Here is a 6,035-nt window from a genome sequence, read left to right as displayed (position 1 = left end):
TCTCACTACTTTCTCTCTCTAGATTAGGGCAACTCTTGCTTACAGCTTTAAAATTAAACTTTATCATTTTGAATTAAACTAGTTGCAAAGCACTAATTTAACTCTAAAGAACCTTTTTATTACTATTGGATAAGAAATCAACTCTTTAAAACTCAATAAATTTACTTTCTCATCAATTAAAACTAAGAGAAAATAGGATAGATTCAGATGTTAAGGCAGTATGTGACTTACTCAATAAGTAACGAGTTGGAGACACCATCCTTGCTCCTAATTTAGCTTGCCCTAATAGATCCCTTGCAGTTCTCCATGTCTGATCTCTTCTCTCATGTTCTCCCTTCTATTTTCCATGAGTTGTACATGTCCTATTTATTTGATTTCTACTCCATGTGTTGCGGTGCATGGTATGGTAAGGGAAATCCTCATTATGCTTACACACTTTGCTTCGGAACTCTACTCTTCTACTCATACCTATTCATATAACATCCCAATGAGTCAATATAACACTTCACCACTCAAAACCCTAATCTCATATTAAATCACTAATTCATCCCTAATCAGTCATTAATGCAGGATTAGGAATTTGGAATGTTATAATATGTGTAGAATGTATGGCTTGTGTATGAATTTTTTTGTCTACTTATAGACTTATGGCTAGGAAACTTGGTTATGGTCCGTGATTTTGATGTATTTATTTGTTATACCAAGTTTTCACTACAAGCAAATGTTTATTTTGGTATATACGTGATTCTACAAGCAAATGCATTGTGGTATGGTATGTTATGGGTAAACATACACCTTAGATAGAGAGAGTGGGTGCGTGGGCCCCATAGGGATCTCTGAGCCAAGTAAAAATGTTTATCATGTGCATTTATTTAAATACATAGTATTTGGATTGATTTTTGACCACTCTTGTATGATTTGTACATTTTTGGGGTTTAGGGTCCATTTTAGGAAATGGCATCAGAGTGGTCAAATTTTGATGTATGGGGGTTTTCCATTATTTGAATGTTCTGTTATGTACTCTTAGTCCTATTTGACACGTTTAAAGTGTTCCCACAAGTTTATGATCCTTAGGATGAGATTTGAACAATTTTGAAAATGATTTAAATCAAAAAACTGCAGTTTTGCATCCAAGTGTCTAAATTTCAATGTGAGTATTGGCTTTCTTTAAAATATAGATCACAAGTAAAAATTTTTATAAAATTTGTGTGGGATTTGGAATGACATCAATCAGACACCAAACGAAGAAAGGATATACTTTAGAATTTGGTCTAAAAGTGCTGTCATGATAGCTGCAGTGTTGATGTTGGGATACGCACAAATTTTGATCTGTCTATTAGATCTTTTTAAAATTTAGTAAACTACTAATACTCTTTGAAAGTGACAAGTAGGCTCTAAAATTACTCTAATCAGAGGTCAGATGATGAAATAGTGCTCTTTAGAAGTTGGTCTGGAGGTATTATCATGATAGCAATAGTAAAAATGTCTAAATTTGTAATGTGTCTAAATTTTAATCCAACCATTGGATCTTTTTTAAATTTGGATCACTATTAATACGCATTATAAGTGATGTGTGAGATTTGAAATCACTTTAATTGGAGGCTAGATAGTGAATTGGCTCCTTTTTGAAGTTTTCCTGAAAGGGTTGTCATGACAGTAGATTAATGCTGTCATGACAGCAATTAAATACCCCTATTTACCTAGTTTGCTTCTGTGCACTATACTGTAATTCTTCAACATTTTCTAAAAAAAATAATTTAAATGGTGTGGATTGTTTAGTTTTTTAAATAGTGTGATTCCTAAGTTAGTTTTAGGATCAACTCCTTAACCATACTTAGTTTGTTTGAGTTAAGTGATTTTTGGATAACATTTAGGGCAAGTATTACACCCTAAGTATTCAAATTTAACACCTTGCCTCCTTATACCATTTTAAGCCATGAACCAAGTTCAAAAGGACTAAATACACCTGAGTGGCTCATAATAACACACACATCACATCACATGCTCAATATGACTACTCATTGCCACTTCACACAGGTAGTTTTACATGAGATTTGCACATCCCTGAACTTTAACACAATACTATCACTTATACACAAGTACATACTTGGCAAAGATGCATAAAAAATAGTACAAACAAGTCACCAAAACAAGATATAAATGTATGCATCCTAGTTGGAAACTCAAACACTTTATATACAAATATAGACTCATTTACTAATGAGTAGCATTACAATTGTAGTAACACAGCTACTCTTCTCACATTTCTTCTCCCAGCTTCTTAAAGCTATCAGCACCTATACATAGGAAGTAATGAAGTGAGACATATGTCCTGTAACCTCTCCTTATATCAACCTTCCTTCTAACCACTAAGTTGGTATAAAGAGGAGTTAACACAATCACCACATTCATACACCAAACTAAAGTCAAATCAAATTATTGAAAATGCTTGGGAACCCAAGACTTATTTTTTAAATCCATTCAAATCTATCACATATCTAAGTAATGCACATTAAAAGATAGTTATTGCATTCATTACTCCTAACACATGATTTAAAATGAAAGAAACAAGGCCAAAAGAGGGTTATGAGCTGCAGCTTACACCACATGCCATAGCATGTGGCACAGAGCCATAAGCTCCTAGTATATGCCATGTATTATGGCATGGCGTGCCATGTACCTTGACATACATAACATTTTCTACTATTATATGACAGTACATAAAATTTAAGTAAACTTTTAGCATGCGTCATTTTTGCATACAATGTCTGATCTGAAAGATTCAAGTGCCCACATAAAAGCTTACTTCATAAGAAAACTAAAGAGACAAGTTTGGACATGATCTAACGGTCCAATCTAAATTTGGAAAATCAGGTGCAAAAAGTTATTTTTCTCAAAATTTCAAGCACCAAAGTGCTTAAATCATACACTGCATCTTATTATGCCTTTTTGGCCTAGAACTGAGTCCAAAAGGGCCATTCACGCCTGATTCACCAATAATATCAACATATAAACATATATATCAAGATTTGGCTGCTAAATTGCCCTGTTTACACATAATAGGGCCAATGATCATAGTTTTGCATACACAATCCCTTGGCCATATTTTCCATAAAATTCACCATATAATCACTGCATACATATTCAAAACACACTTGAAATCAAATCTTAGTCCATTATTGCATAATTCACCATATGTATCATATTTTTACACATACAAGGTTAAAATTTGCACAATCATCACTTTTTACAACTAATTGCATGCACATGAATTCTATAGCAACTTATTTATCTACAAACATACAACAAGAGTAAATTCATTACATAAAATCTAACATCACATAGCTATAGCTATACTATGCCAGTCCTGAGTCTTTTCCTTTGCTTGGCTTGCTACACTAACCTGTAAAAATATAACCATATGGTGAGATAATATCTCAATAATAGAATAACTTGCCACTACTAACTATCACAGGTAATTGTAACTAAGTATTGCATATACATAATCAAATAAAACATACAATATAATTTCACTTCATAAAACCCTTTTCATAATAAATTATCACCACTAGTATGTTCAATGACCATCCGAACCTTTGTATTACCCTAACTAAAACCATAGGCTCTTATTAAGCTAATGCACACTCTTTGACCTTAGCATACCTTCAGTGGTAGAACTACCCAGCCAAAGGCATGCTGTCCTACTTTCAGACTACATTTTCCCTCTATCACATATAATGATCAAGGTGTTGTTACTCCAACACTGCATCTTATAGATGCTAAGGGGCTCTGACCTCTAACACCGTACCCTACATGGGCAATAAAGATATAATGTCCAATAATGCACTTTAATAGGCATTAAAGAGATGAAATTCTCCAACTGTACACCCCGTCAGGTACTATAGAGAATGTTGTCATTTGGATTTCTTACTACTTCTCCTTATGGGTGAACTCCTACCCTCCGATGATCATGCTTACATACAACCAAGTAGCTTGCGTTCCAAATCCTATATATATAGTTATATAGTCATATATTTCTACAAGAACCATTTCTTTTAATTGCATTTCCTTAAAATCCTTTTTTATGCACAAACATTTATTTTTCTTAGAAACATGCACAATCTAGAAACAATTTCATGCATTAGCTATAATACTTACAAATAGTTACAATAGATAATCAAATAAAGAAAGTTATTCGGTTATCTCAACCCTTTTGTCAAAAGAAAAGGTCACTACCAATGTCGCTTCATATCTCAATGCATATTTATAACTCCTAAATGCCCAAGGCCATGAACATTTTTGTATTTACTATAATGGGCTTCATTTAAATTTCCTCATATCTGTATCATTAGGCACATAAAATCTATCTCGATATACTATGAACCCATTATCATTGAAACTAAAATATCTGTTCTGGTTTAACTCAACCTCTTCTCAAACCCCAAGAAAATACTTGTGTTCTAGTTGTACTATCCTCAATTCCCTCCAGAAGTCACTACTAATCACCATTGAATAAACACTAACTAATGCCTTTAGTGGTAAATCTTGTTGTGAATCTAGGAAAGATTTTATTAATATATGCTCTAGTACTATTAGGCTTACCACATACAAAGTCTTTCTACTTAAGATGTCTGCAACCACATTCGCCTTGCCTAGATGGTACTTTAACTTAAACTTATAATCTTTATAAAGCTCTATCCATCTTCTCTATCTTATGTTTAGCTCTTTTTAACCTACCAAGTATTCAAACTCTTGTGGTCACTAAATACACTAAATACTACACCATAAAAATAGTGGCACCAAATTTTTAGAGTAAACACTACTGCCACGAGGTCTAAATCATGAGTTGGATAGTTTTCTTTATGTAGTCTCAATTGTCAAGAAGTATAAGCTACCACTCACCCATCTTGCATTAAAACATAGCCCAACCCTCTCAATATGCATCAGTATACACCTCATATGGTACTCGTGGATTAGGGATAACTAACACTAGTGTTGTAGTTAATTCCTCTTTTAGCTTCTGAAACACTATCTCACACCTGTCATCCAAAATATATGGTTGATCTTTCCGTCATAATTTAGTCAAAGGAGAAGCTATCTAGGAAAATCTTACATAAAACATCAGTAATACCTAGCTAATCCTAAAAATTGAATATCTTCATGACTAAACTGGGACATTCTCACTTCAAAATTACATCAACCTTATGTTGATCCACAAAATTCCTATTTGCATACACCACATGTCCTAAAAATTAGACCTCTATTAGCCAAATCTCACACTTGTTGAGCTTGGCATACAACTTATTTTCTTTCAAAATTTATAGCACAATCCTCAAGTGCCTCACATATTACTCCCTATCTTCTGAATATATTAGAATGTCGTCAAAAAGGAATACAATAAACTAATCTAAATATGGCATGAAGATACAGTTCATGTAATCCAAGAATGTAGCAAGTATATTAGTCAAATCAAACGGCATAACTAAAAATTCATAGTGTCCATACTAAGATTTGAAAGCTATCTTGGGCACATCTTCCATACTAACCCTCAACTAATGATACCCTGATCTAAAGTCTATCTTAGAAAAGAATAAGGCATTAGCCAATTGATCTAAAAGATCATCAATCCTTGATAAAGGATACTTGTTCTTTATAGTCACTTTGCTTAATTTTCAATAGTTAGTACAAAGACACAAGCTGCTATCTTTCTTCCTTACAAACAGAACTAGTGATCCCTTGGGTGAAACATTCAACTGAATAAATCCCTTATCCAGCAACTCCTCTATCTGCTTCTTCAACTCTAATAATTTTGATACGACATCTGATATGAGGCCTTAGTTATTGGTTTAGTTCCAAGAAGCAAATGAATTGAGAATTCTATTTCCCTTTTAGGAGGCAATTGAGTCATCTCATCCTAAAACACCTTTAGGAACTCACTTAGTACCTTGATATTCTTAAACCACCATCATATATTGTACTAGAAGTAAAGAAAACCATGTAGGCATCACAACCCTGCCAAATCAATTTTTCTATAT

Source organism: Prosopis cineraria, unplaced genomic scaffold (genome assembly GCF_029017545.1).
Source record: "Prosopis cineraria cultivar Desert tree isolate PC_DT_omini unplaced genomic scaffold, ASM2901754v1 PC3, whole genome shotgun sequence".
Lineage (NCBI taxonomy): Eukaryota > Viridiplantae > Streptophyta > Magnoliopsida > Fabales > Fabaceae > Prosopis > Prosopis cineraria.
The sequence above is the reverse complement of the archived record's forward strand: the minus strand, read 5'-3'. Positions refer to the sequence as shown.